This window comes from Cryptomeria japonica, chromosome 5, assembly GCF_030272615.1.
Source record: "Cryptomeria japonica chromosome 5, Sugi_1.0, whole genome shotgun sequence".
Lineage (NCBI taxonomy): Eukaryota > Viridiplantae > Streptophyta > Pinopsida > Cupressales > Cupressaceae > Cryptomeria > Cryptomeria japonica.
The window spans coordinates 308,819,803-308,835,121 of NC_081409.1; positions in this window are offsets into that span (position 1 = coordinate 308,819,803).

The window sequence follows — 15,319 nt, forward strand, 5'->3', positions numbered from 1 at the left end:
GACTTGTATGCAAGGGATATGCTCAAGAAGAGGGAGAAGACTATGGAGAAACCTTTGCCCTAGTGGCTAGACTAGAAGGTGTTCGAATGTTACTTGCATTTGCAGCATTCAAGGGATTTAAGGTATACCAGATGGATGTGAAGTCTGCATTCCTGAATGGAATCCTAGAAGAAGAAGTGTATATTGAGAAACTAGATGGATTTGTTTTGTCAGAAGATAGTAACATGGTGTGTAGATTACACAATGCCCTATATGGTTGAAACAGGCACCAAGGGAATGGTATGAACGGTTACACTCTCATCTTTTTAAGATAGGATTTCAGAGAACGAGTGAGGACAACAACATCTACCTAAAATCTGAAGGTGATCAGATTCTGATCTGTGAAGTATTTTTAGATGACATAATATTCGGAGGAGATGATGAAATGAGCCATGCATTTGCAGATGAAATGAAGAAAGAGTTTGAGATGTCTCTGATTGGAGAGATAAATTTCTTCATTGGTCTACAGATGAAGGAAGGTATCTTCATTACCCAGTCCAAGTATATCAAAGAGGTATTGAAGACCTTTGGCATGGAGGAGAGCAAACTGGTTGGAACACCGATGGTGACTGGCTGCAAATTGAAAAAGGAGGATGATACAGCATTGGTGGATGAGAAGGAGTACCAGTCGATGATTGGTAAGTTGCACTATATGGTGCACAACAAACTGGATATTGCTCATGCAGTGGGCATGGTAGCCCATTTTCAGAAGAGTCCAAGAGAATCCCACTTGGTAGCGGTAAAGAGGATTCTTAGATACCTGAAAGGGATAGTTGATTATGGATTATGGTATCCATATAATGGCAACTTTGGTCTCAAAGTGTTTACCGATGTAGATTGGGCAGGTAATGTGGATGACTGGAAGAGCACAATCAGTGGAGCATTATTCCTTGGTGGAAGACTAGTCTCATGGACTTGCAAGAAGCAAAGTTGTATTTCCCAGTCTATAGGTAAAGCAGAGTATATGGCAGCTTTTATGAACTGCACTCAAGCAATCTGGATGAAGCATGTACTGAATGGCTTCAAAGTGCCTACATCTGAACCGGTGAGTATTTTTTGTGATAATACTAGTGCAATCAATATTTCCAAAAAAACCAGTATTGCATGGTAGGACAAAGCACATTGAACTCAAGTATCATTTCTTCTGAGAAAAGGTTTAAAATAAAGAGGTTGTATTAGAACATGTTTCCAATAAGGAGCAACTAGCAGACATATTCACTAAGCCCTTACCGAAGACTACATTTACCTATTTGAGAGGTGAATTAGGGGTTCTGCCCTTCATTAAGTAAACTAAAGTTGTGTGCTCCACATCAGTCAGGTACTACATTGACAAATCTTACATGATTGATGTGTTGAAGGATGTTACTCCACAGGGGGAGCATCATAGTGGAGCTTGGAAGCTTGTGCCTCCACTTTGGCATTGTTATCAAAGGGGGAGAAGATATCTGATGATGTATGGGGGAGAAGATATCTAATGATGAAGACATATGGCAGAATGCACACTGACTAGTCCAGATTGTGATGGTGGTGATCTTTGAACTGGTATATGTCAACCAATATATGTTATTAAGCATGATGCAGATATTGAGCAATGATACACTGAGTATTGCCATCAATGCCAAAGGGGGAGATTGTTGGCATATGATAAAGCGGTGACAATGTGTGTTGTCATTGATGTCAATAGGTGAACTGGTATGAACTGGTATGAAGATTGGAAGCGGTTATGGTCAATCGGGATGGAGTGGTTTGGTGTCACGGTTCACTAAGTGTGACTACCGGTTGGTAGTCCCTGTTTAGCTCTAGGGTTTCCAGTTTGGCCTATGTGGTGCAACCGATGGCATTCTGTGATGAGTTAGTTAAGAGATAAGGATGAGATCATGGTGCCACCTTAGCTATGTGCTTGTGAGCATGAAGATTGAATGTATATCTCGAGAATGCGCGATGTTCTGAGCGGTGTATGAAGTGTGTGTGATGGGTTACTGATTTCAAGATGCAGTGAAGAATGGACGATGCAGAATGACTTAAGATATGTTTTAGATCACTTCATTTTATGAAATGGATCTAATGGTCAGGATTGGACCGCTTGTAATTATAAACCTAAAATGTTTAGGGTTTAGGGTTTATGCTACCGACCTGATTGTTGTCTATAAGGTTGATGATGTTTGTTATTGTTAGTGTTGGCAAATAATGTGTTTGTGTCCGCATGTTGAGATACTTGCCAAACAAGAGTTTGGAATCTGGAGAGTGTGATTGCAGAGGAGAGGAGTTGAAAAGGATATTCCTTAGCAAGTAGTGTTGTTATCATATCAAAGCTTTACCTATTGACTTCTAACCATTTCAACAGAAGGAAAATCCCTTGACCGAGTAGCTTTAACAGGCTTGTTGCAAATCCTCTAACCAGATGACTCAAGTTCATTGAGTTCTTTAAATCCTTTAGCAAGGTAACCTTTAACAGGGTTTATAGCCATCCCTTAACTAGGTGATCTCTAACAGAACCGGTTCCTAACAGAACCTTATTGTAAATTCTTTAACTGGACTAGGCTCCTAACAAAGTGGACTTCAAAAGAGTTCAAAACAAGCTTGTGGGTATTCATCCCCACCGTGGTTTTTCCCATTTGGGTTTCCATGTGAAAAATCTGTGTTATGGGTTGCGAGTTTTCATGTGATGATTGAGTAGTTGTTGATTAAGTTAGTTATGCATGCAGTGCTAAATGATTGTGGTATTGTTGATACAACTCATGCTTGATTATATCAGGAAGTAGTCATCAAGATTTAAGGTCTATCAAATGTTGTCTGAAGTATCTATGTTTAACCAATATACCCATGGTTAAGTTCAGTGGTGAAGACAACCGGTCAGCATTGTTTTAATATGATAAAGTGTTGAGAAATGTTTTGCTTGTACGGATCCACCCCCCCCCCCCCCCCTCTCAATACCAGTTAGGGTATCATTTGTTCATAATTATTCATCAGTACCCACAAGAATTGTGCACTCTTTCGGAATGTGCCCTGTTAGGATCCTAGCCCGGTTAGGAGCTTACAATGATGCCTTGTTACGAGTCACCTGGTTAAGAGATTGCTATTATGAGCCCTGTTAGGAACTTTTCCTGGTTAGAAGAAACCTCGCAAGAGGATTTAAGACTCAGACATTGAGCTACCCAGTTAAGGGATTTACAATTTAAGGCTTGTTAGAACCTACCCGGTTAAGGGATTTTGTCTGCTGCAACAGTTAGGGAACAACAGATGAATGATCTGGAAATAGCACTAACTGCTTGCTTGTTCAAATCCAATTTAGCTCCAATTTGCTACACTCTAATAGATACAACACACTAGTTTGTCTTCACGCTCTTCTTTCAAATCACCGACACACCAAACATCAACTATACCGACCTAAATAACCTTTACAACTTACGCAGTTACAAAACCCTAAGACTTACAACATAGATCATCACAAATCTTTACAACTCATTACAGATCATCAAAATAGATCATTAAAATCAATTATAGTTGTTGAATGATCAATGCACCTTGATCTGATACACTTTCAAACCCTTAGCTCATACAGCTAAGCACTTCGCACATTCCCAAGAAATTCACTCTTTGATCGTGCCAAAACATCATTCAAATAGTTCACGTGGTTTCAGTCACGTCATCTCCAACTTACAAATATAATGTAATACACCATCGAACTCAAAATCATTACCAGTTATAAGAATTGAATACCTCTTCTTAAACCCTTCTTAAACCCTACAGAAAATACAATAGAAATCATAATCGTGATTTCTGGTAATCAAAGCACGAGGCGGTTCCGGTCAAAGATACATTACAATGATATAAATACATGTTCCAAACCTCAACACTTGACTCATCACCAATCTCCAGAACCAATCAAAACATTTCCACGTTTACTGGTTAAGGTCCTAATTCCCAGTTCACTGACTTCATTACCGATAAGGCATTTCCGGTAGACCAAAAAGACTTAGATGACAAAAAAAATAGGAAAAACATACTTGTCACATAGTTTTCCATCAATGACAACACAAATAATTGTTCAAAGTCATTAAGCCAATAGTCTCAATCTCTTCATCGGTATATCATTACCAACATTCCTTTATCGGTTCATCAACATTCTCCATCGGGATCAGTTATGCCAATCATGCCAACAATGAACACTTAGTAATTCATCCCTAAAATGCCAAAAACTATGTGTAATAAATAAATAACCATTTTAAATATTTCAGTCTCTTAGAATGTTGCAACATTAATCAAATGTCCATTACATTGATAGAAGCACATGTGACAAGAGGAAACTCTAAACCATATTTTTCTAAAGATCAATAAATGGAGCCATGGAGATAGTTAGTTACATAAATGGAATATTAACCTCCTTATAGTTGTTAACATATGTTTCTCTTAAGGTGACTAGACATGCAAGAGTTGAAACTCTAGAATCTCATCCCCACTTGTAGTTGCATGGAAACATAAATAACTTTTTTTGTACAGAATAAATCAGCATATATAACACTTTGTTGATTGCCTTGCCACTTTCATAATTGAGGAAGAATTATAGGTCATAAATGCTACATTTTAAACAAGCTAAAATCCCATAAAATCTGCCAAAATGGTTGCTTGAATAGGTGAGATGGTTATTAGGATTTGAATCTCAACCATTTTTCTATAGATAATATGGTGCCATATTCACCCTCCATTGTTAAAGGGACATATAAATCAAATCCCTTGATATGGATAACTATTTCAAGTATTAAAATCCCCTTGGAGTAGTTGCAACATCAAATTTGATTATTAATCATGACCAAGGTTATGCAAGTAGGTAGGTAGTAATGAATAATACAAAACATGAGATCTTTAGGGTTTTGATCATGTTGAAGATTGAAAGTACACCATATTTCACATCACCTCAATCGACCAAATAAAGGTATAACCAAACCATTGACTCCAAAAAGATATATAATGAGAATATTGAGTATTGGGGATTAAGAATACTAACGGATTCATCCCATAAGAGATGCAAGTAAATATAGGTATGAATTTATGAACCTAATAAGGTAACACTGTGGGAAATATTAGGGATTAGGAGTTAGGGATACTTTATAACCCATACAAGAAGTACCACATTAGAGGTATTCTTACATCTTCAACTCCAAATAATTTGTGTAGAAAAATATTGGGTGTCAAAGATTGGGAATGGCAAGGATTCAATTCCATAACATATGTATGTAAAGTGATGATTAAAATTATGACTCTAAAATATACATAGTGAAAAGGATTAGGAAATGAGGATTACATATACACCACAACTTATTCAACAAGGGGGTGGAAATAAAAATGTTATTGACATCATAACTTTGAAAGGTAACCTAGTGTAAAGTGTCAAAGTGCTAGAGTCTAAGGAAAACCATGTCAATAAGAGAGTCCAGAAATTTGACAAGAACAAGGGAAAGAGAGGGGCCCAATGGAAAGGTAAGTTGGGATAGGAAACTCTAAAACTCTAACATTAATAATAGCCTTTTGAATTTTAACAAAGACCTCTACAATTCTAGAATTTTTTGGGACCTTTACAACTTCTAACACATGAGAGACATATGGGAGATGATGGAGAATAAGACATAAAAATTTGATAAAGGGATACCTAATCAAAGATTTATCAAATTAGCTATAAATGATTGGAAAGATGATTCCTAAATGCACAAGGGAGCTAGGACTCAACCAAAATTGGATAAAGTAAAATTGAGCACCAACACACCCATAACTCCATAGTCCACATTACAAAGTTAGTATTTCTCATGTACAAGGACCGATTGATTTTTTACAGAAATTATGCTTATTTATGTTCCATTATCCATTTTCTTATATATACTAATTTGAAATACACCCATAACTTCATATTCCACATTATAATGTAAACATTTATTTGTAATATGTTGTTATATTTTCTTATTTATATTAATTTGAAACTTTAGAATTTTTATTTTTTTCAATAAAATCCTTGCCCTCATACATCCTCGTACAATTCTACAATTTGCATTGTAAATAAGACATTTTTTTAAACAACTCCCTAAACATACAGACTTTCAGATGAGTAACTTACCCACTCTTCTAGAGTCTATCAAACTAAGAGAATTGGGCTCTCTCCTAGCTCGTACGGGTGAATGAAATGTGTGGTATCCACTTGGGTGTGTTAGTTCCCAAGTTGAGAGTATGGTTCTCAGCCATAGAATGTTAGATACGGCAAAGCTCACTGGAACATGGGGGGATAGTTGCTCCTAGTAGGGGTGGGGAGAACCCATGTAGTATGGGCTATAGGGATGTGCATGCCGAAAGATACTCGCTTCCCCCTCCTTCCTTCCGAATATATATATTGGGCGGGCCCAGGGAACTCAACTCTATACTCGAATCAAACCGAGGTGCCGGTACAACTATTAAGAACCACCAGGCAACGTGCGAAACAGCCTATCGTTCTCTATGGGCCAGGGGGACTCAGTCCCATTCCGAGGAACTACCTTAGAATAGCTAGAATTCCCCCCCACCCTAAGGAATATATGGTCGGTGGTGAGAAGAGACCATCTCTCCGCCCCCCACTATTTGTCAGGGACCCACCCCGTCCTATCTATAGTTCCGTTGTTTGCATGGCGAACCTTGCTGGAGAAAAGTTCAGTGAAGAGGGGTAGGAGCCCTATTATTCTATTATTCTGGTGCATTCTGCAATTGCAAGAAGCCTAACCAATACCCCTCCTTTCGTCGGGGTATTTGGCCTCGGGAACCCCACCCCAATGGGCAACAATTTAAGGATTACATATGTAATAGAAAGGGGCAAGGGACCAGATTTCTTGACTGCTGGACGGAGGCCCGAGTTCTTCATTGACTGTACTGCCGCTTTCCTTCGTCTTCGTTAGTGAAGTATCCCCTTAAGGTGGGATAGCCTAATTTAAGGTCCTTCCTTCCGGCCAATCTTCTATACCAAATGACTCTCTTTTATGCTAGAATTTTTTTACAAAACTAATAACAAAAGTTAGCACAATGGAACCTAATTTTTTTAAAATTCATGTAGGTTGTAAATAAAATGTAGCCCCAAAATATAATACCATTACTTACAAATGCTGCTATAGAATAAAAGAATTTTTTAACAAAATACACAACTCTCTTTCTTCAGTTTTACTTGCTTGGATAGGAAAGACAAAAATGGTTCAAATGTGGCACCTCATATTTTTATGACACGATACATATTTTAGTACGTAAAATAACTTATAATGGTAACTCACTACCTAGATCAACATCTACATATATTTAATGAAACTATGGCACCTATATTTTGTCCATTCCTCTACCCTCATTTTATTCTTGCATATTCTACATTAGACAAGAAGAAACTTATAATGCTTCCCATGCCACATAGTTGTTCATAGGTAGAAAAGTAACAAAATTGTAGTCCCCAAATTTATTAGAATTCTTAGAACAAAACCATAATACATTTGCTCTTCCCTTAATGCTAACTTGGTAGCTATTATAGGTACACATTCCATTTTGTAACAAAAGTCACTAAACACGTTATTAATACCATTGAAAAGTGTAGGTAAAGTTAAAGATAGTACTTAGAAATGGTAGAAACTTTTTTTTAAAAGCAATTACATACTTTATAAGCATTAGGAATTTATAGGATGTTATCCATACTAGTACTACTCTAACTCGAATGAAACTAATTATGAAATTACCCCAAGATCAATCACACTTAACTTTCTACCCCATTTGTAAAACCCTCAACATATATTGTGCCTTATGAGCTATTCATTATAGAGCCCCTTTAGCTCGTCAATTAATAATTAGGATGTATTTTGTAGTGTGTCAAATTTTGGCATTTCTATTAGGATTCAATTATATATTTTTTGATTCAAATTCATTGATCCATATTTATGACTAGTGATTCACACAAAACCATATCTTATGAGAGTGAATGGTCCACTTCACATTCATTGCATCTAGGTGATACTCATAGGGTTGAATCATTGCGACTTCTCAATAGGTCACCAATCCCAGTACCTCTTTGACTCAAGTATACTTAACTATGGAGTTCCCTTAAGATCAATCCCACTTAGCTTTCTAGCCCATTTATTAAACCTTCAATAATTATTGTACCTTATGAACAATTAATTATATATCTCTATTAGCTCATCAATTATTTAAATAAGAGGCATTTTTTAAAGGATGTCAAACTATGATATTTTTATCAAGATTCAACTACATAGTTTTTTATTCAAATTCATTGATCCATATTTCATGAGCAGTGGTTTAAAAAATCCATCTCTCATAAGAATGAATGGCCCTTTTATCATCCATTGCATCTAATGGATTCTCACAAGGGAGAATCATTAGTATTTTCTATGATGTTACCCATCCTAATTGTAGTCTAAATCAACCACACTAAACCATGGAGTTTCCCCCAAGATCAAGCCCACTTAGTTTACTACCTCATTTACAAAATCATGTAGAAAATATTGTGCATTACAAACCATTCAATATTGAGCTCCTTTAGTTCATCAAATGTCATGTAGAAGGTTTTTTTCATAGTGTGTAAATTTATGATATTTTTGTCAAGAGAACTACATTATTTTTCAGTCAAACTCATTGACTCATAATTCACAAGTAGTGATTCACACAAATCCATCTCTTTTGATAATGAATGGTCCATTTAGCATCCATTACATATAGGTGATGCTCATAAGGGTGAAGCTTTGAGACTTCTCAAGAGGTCACACATCCTAGTACTACTTTAACTCAAGAACGCTTAACCATGGTGTTCCCCTTATCTCATTTGAAAATCCTTCAATAATTGTTGTTCCATATGAACCATTTATTACTAATTCCCTTTATCTCATAAATTATTCAAGTATGAGGCATTTTTTTAGTATGTCAAATTATGATATTCTATCAAAATTCAAATATATAATTTTTAGTCAAACTCATTGATCCATACTTCTTAGTGGTTCACATAAACCTATATCTCATAAGAATGAATGGTCATTTTAGCACTCATTACATCTAGGTGATTCTCACAAGGGTGAAGAATTGGGACTTTCAATAAGGTCAACTACCATAAGGCTACTCCAAATCAACCACACTTAACTATGGAGTTTCCAGCTATATCAAATCCCACTTAGATTTCTACCTCATTTACAAAAAAAATAGAAATTATTATGAATTATGAAGAATTCATTGTAAATATCCTTTAGCTCGTTAATTAATATGTAGGAGGTATTTTTCATAATGTGTCAAATTATGATATTTTATTAAGATTCAATTGCATAGTTTTTTATTCAAACTTAAGTGACACGTATTTAATGAGTAGTGGTTCATGTGAATCCATCTTTGATGATAATTAATTGTCTACTTAGCACTCATTACCTCTAGGTGATGCCAAGTGAAGCATTGGGACTTCTCAAGAGGTCCCCCATTCTAGTACTACTCTAACTCAAGTAGGTTTAACCATGGAGTTTCCCCATGTGACCAAACACACTTACCTTGTTATTCCATTTACAAAGGCTTCAACAAGAACCAGTAATTATAGAGCCCCTTTAGTTCATCAATTGATAAGTGGGATCTATTTTCTATAGCGTGTCAAATTATGATATTTCTATTAGAATCCATCTGCATAGTTTTTTACTCAAACTCATTGACTCATATTTTATGAGTAGTGTTTCACACAAACCTGTGTCTTATGACAATGAAAATGATTCATTTAACATTATTTGCATCTAATTGATGCTTGAAAAGGTGAAATCTTGAGACTTCCCAAGTGGTCATCTATCCTAATACTACTGTGACTCAAGATTACTTAACCATGGAGATTGCCCCATGATCAAACCCACTTAGCTTGTTCCCTATTTGAAAAACCTTTAGCAAGTATTATGCCTTATAGCCCCTTTTTCTTATCAATGGATAGGTATGAGATATTTATGTAGTATATTGAACTATGGTATTTCTATCAAGATTTAGCTATATTATTTTTTATTCAAACATATTGACAATATTTCATGAGTAGTAGTTCATACAAACTCATCTCTCATGAGAATGCATGGTCCATTAGCACTCATTGCGTCACCCCCAAGTATCACCCAGATCTAATAGGACTAAGTGGATCATTTAGTCTCGTGAGAGTTATATTTGAGTGAACCTGTAGCATTGTAAATTGTACACCCTTAATTTGGTGGTACAATTTCACGCTTAGGTTAGCACCTACCTTAATGTGTTGCATTTTTCATTTTAAATTCCCTTTAAGCATTTAATTAATTGATTTAATTAAATTTAAAGTCTTCTTTAATTAATTGATTTAATATTAAGTGTGTCCCTTTTATTCTTTCAATTAATCAATTTATTAAAAATCTTAATTAAGCCCTATTTTGACCTTCAAGGCCCGATTTTACATATCTAAACCCCTTAAATCATTGCACCAACTTGGGGATCACCTTATAATCATGATACCTTGCATCTCTAAAAATTTGGAAAAAAGTTGGTCGCATCCCTAAAAATTTCGGGATCATGTTTTGGTGGTATTATAATGTTTAAATCCAACTTTGTGCAAAATTATATCAATTCTAGGTTAGCCTATAATAAAAAATTAAAAAAAGCAAAAAATGTAAGTGTAGGATTATGTAAAGTCTTCAATCAGCAAATCAAGAATTAATCAAGTCTTCATCATCAATTGAAGCTTTGGAGATATTGAAGAATAATAAGGAGACCACTGACTGTTGATTGGCTTGTACCTCTCCCTTAGGGTTTGATACGATTTCATATTATTTTCATATCTCTATGTGAGTTTCTCATCAATTGTTTTCAGATTTACATTATTTCTTTAGATCCATATTGCATTTGTGATTTGAAGTATTTACATTTACATTATGTTCATTTAGAGTTTTACTCCAAGTGTAGGGTGTAATCCTAGTTTTGCATTATAGCCCATTAGGATCTTACAAACACATAAGATTCTAGGGCACACACAATTTTCAATACATTATCAACTATTGGTGGAGGTGGAAATCACAAAAACAAGGGGTTTGACTAAGGCAAAGCCTATATAGCCACCCAAACATCATTTTTCAAGTTGCAGGTGCAGATACAGGAATCCGAAGGAGCTAAGGACTTTCGGGAAGATAAAATGAGTAGGAACAGGTCTAAACTCAGAGGAAGGCCCCAATCTTCTGGGACCAAGGCGCCTAATGCCCTGGTCTAAGACCATGGCACCCAATGCCCTAGTCCTCTGAGTTTTCTAGCTTCTTTTGGCAATCTAGCATATCGAGGTCTCACTAAGTAGATTCTGGAAGTACAAGTTAGTTCAGCAATATCAGGATCAGATTCTCATATTAGGTGCACACCAGAATTTCCGCTCTGGCTCTGTACTTTGTATCTCAATTTTAGTTTTGTATCTTTTTGTTATTGCAGTTTACATAGTCATTTCCTTCATCTTTCTATCTTAGTTTATCATTATTGCATATTTAGCTCATTTCCCTTTCATAGCAGCAAAGGAATAGGAACCCTAAAAGTATTCCTTGACTCTCTTTAACAAGAAATAGTCAAAGTGAATCACTTCCTTAGGCTCTTCCATATTCCAATGAAAGGAGGAAAGTGGGATTAGGTCCTAAACCACCTGATCCCTTTTTTCACCATCACATTTTGGTAAACCCGACATTCTTATTCTTGCATTTGCACTTTTTGATTAGATCTTGTTATTGCATTTTTATTTTCTATCAAAAACATAAAAATCTCAAAAATATTGTTATATGCATTGTGTTCATGTCTTAAACATATAGCTCATGAACTTTTATGCTTGCATTTATTTAATCACATAATTACTTCATTGCTTAGACATTTAGTTTACTTTATTTGCTTGCATTGTTTCTTTCATTGCATTTTGTAAACAAATATGCCAAAAGAAAATTTTGGGGTGTTGCCCTGAACCCCATTCCATGTCGTGAATTCTAGGATGATACTTCGACCTTCAACCAACTTGTCTTTGCATCATGATATTTTCTTAGACCATCTTATTACTATTCACCTCTCTCCTAAATATCCTAATAAGGACATTTTCAATATCAAATGTATTAATGTTCTCCCTTCTATAGATGAAGCATTAATAAATAGTGTTATTCCCTCTCCCAAAATTGTCCCTATCTATGAGGACACCATAGTGAAATGAGGTATGTCTAACACTTCTCTCAATGATATCCCTATTTGGGATGAACCATTAGATGATGGTGTTGACTATTCTCTTAATTTTTCCCTCCCCTATGAGAGTATCTTGGTCAAAGAGGATGATATTATGGTAAAAGAGGGTGATATGATTGACAATCCCCTTGATAACACCTCACCTTCTATTAATTTCAATAATCTTCCCTCTAAAGATGAAGCATTTCCCTCTTCCCAACTTGGCTCTACTCATGAGGATACCCTAGTTCAAGAAGATTTTACTAATATTTCTTTCAAAGATCTCCCTCTCAAGGATGAAGCTTTGAAGAATGATGTTGATCCTTCTCCTAGAGAGTACCTCTCCCATGTGGACACTTGGGTGGTAGAGGATGATATGATGGCTACCTTTCCTACTAACACTACACCTTCTTTCAATACTCTTCCTTCTAGGGATGAAACATTAATGACTAGTGGTAATCCTTCTCCCGACATTGATCCTATTCATGATAACATTTTTGTACAAGAAGAGACTATCAACACTTATTTCAATAATCTTTATCATACGAATGATGTTGATCCTTCTCCTAAAATTTGTACCCCTTGTAAGGATACTTGGGAACAAGAGAATGTTCTTAGATTACAAGGGTTCACTATCACTAAAAATTCCCTCTATGAGGATGCCCCTTTCATTCAATCCAAAGAAAGTCCTATTCACAAAGAAATTTTTAAGGTTGATAATCCTCTTTATGAACCACTTGATGATTTCAGCTCTACTAGACCTTACTCACATGTTCCCAAACCATCTTCGATCAATATGATACATGTGAATGGTTATGAATGACCTAATAAACCCCTCTTCATGGTTCAAGGTGCTAGTCCTCAAAATTATCAACCTCTTAACAAGCTTCTCTTGGTGGTTCAAGGTGGTTATAGTAATGATTCCTTTTGCACTCCTAACAAACTAGTTATTACTATGCAAGGAGGTTATCCTACTTAGAGCCCTTATGAGTATGCTAAACGAATCACCTGAGAGAGTTACAATTCAGTTGCCCACACATATAATATGTGGAATAATAGGCAACCTAATGCTCCTCTAGTTATCCCTTCTTCACTCCCCACTTCTCAACCTATTCTTCCACCAGCACCATGTATATCACAAACTCTTAGTAAGTAGTACAATCTTATTAAACAACTTAAAGCTACTCTTGCCAAGATATCTCTTTGGGATTTAACTCAAACTCCACCAACACATCATGGAATTTTACAAGATGCTTTAAAAAACTTAGATGTCTCACCTGCAGTGACACCTAATAACATGGCTTCTCTGATTGATCTTATGAAAGAACCTAAAGCTCAAATTGTGTATACACAAGATGAGTTACCCTCCCATGAGATCCAACATCAATATGATCCTCTTATGATTGTTGTTTTTATCAATGGTAATTCTATAAGAATAACCTTAGTGGACAATGGATTTGGCCTTAATATTTGTAGCATCGATTTATTGCATAAGATTAAAGTTCTAGATCGTTCTCTTATTCAACCTGATTCTCTTACTATGTTGCTAAACAATATTTAGGTATCATTACCTTGCCTATTAGGGTAGGCCCTATTATTTTATCTACACCTATTCATGTCATGCCTGATAAGCTCACTTATAATCTTCTATTAGGACGACCTTGGATTCATTGTATGCAAGTTGTCCCTCCTACTCTTCATCATAGCGTCAAGTTCATTTATAATAATAAGATGTATACTTTGTACATTGATCCCAATTTATAAGCTTGTTTGCAAAGTTCATCTTCTAGTTTTTCTTCAACCACTTCTAATTCCTCTCCAAGTACTCCTACTTCTTCAAGCACTCCTACTTCTTCAGGCACTCCTACTTCTTCAATTACTCCTAATTCTTCTTCCACTCAAACCAAATCACCATCTCTTCCTAAAGATACTTTTTCACCAAAACAAGTACTCTTGGAAGAATATAAAATCCCCCAAAAAGAGCCTAAGTTCGAAAAGGAGGATGATATGGTGGAAACTAAAAAGAAATCCACTTTTTCTAAACAACTAAGTAACAATTTTGTGGTTGCTTCTAATTCAAACAATTCTTCAGAATCTTCTTCTAATTCATCTAATTATGGTATTGAGACCTATGATGCCCCACCATCTCTTCTTATTTGGCATCCCTTTATGCTCATGGTTTTCACGTCTTAGCTAAGAGTGGATATAATGGCAATGGTTGTGGCATAAATGAACAAGGGATTAAGGTTCCTTTAGAAAATAACATATGTGAAGCCACATTTGGACTTGGATATAATCCTTTAAAGCCTACCAAAACATCTAAAAGGCCATCTCTCAATATGAATGCTATATTTATTAGTGATGATGACTTCACCTCAATTAGGTCATCCTCTAAATCTCCCAACACTCATCCCACTCATAAGGAAATTATGGTAATTGACAAGTCTCTTTATGAATCTCCCCAAGAGATTGACAAACCCATTTATGAGGATTTATCTTCTATTCATTCCAATATCCTCTCTTATAAAAATGAAGCCCTAATGAATTATACATGTCCATCTTCTAAGGTTTCTTTTATGTATAAGGTTTTCTTGTGTGCAAGAGGAGCATGACTTAGAGGCCTTTTCTCCTACTAGGGACTACTTTCTTGATCAAAACATTTCAATACTCATCATCTTATACATGTTTTTGCTCTCATTGATTGTAGAGCATTTAACATGTTGCATTCAACATCTTCATCCAATCTATCATATAATTAAATAACATTAGTGGCTATTATGTTGCTCTTTACCATGTGACATTGTAGCCTACCTATTGGAGGCTCATTGTCATTCGTGATAGTACAATTTCATGTGCAATCATACTTTGGAAGCAACATAATAGCTTATTTTTGTCCCATCTCTTGTCTCTATGTATGGGGGCAAGAATGATTTCAAGCATCTCTACTTCTTAAGATTAAAACTTTTCGCTTTGTGAAGTAGTGTTTTCTATAAGGATCTCTTATCGGTTGTAGAGGTGTATATTCCTATTGGGAATTCCCTCTCATATTGGAACAAGTATCCCTGACGAG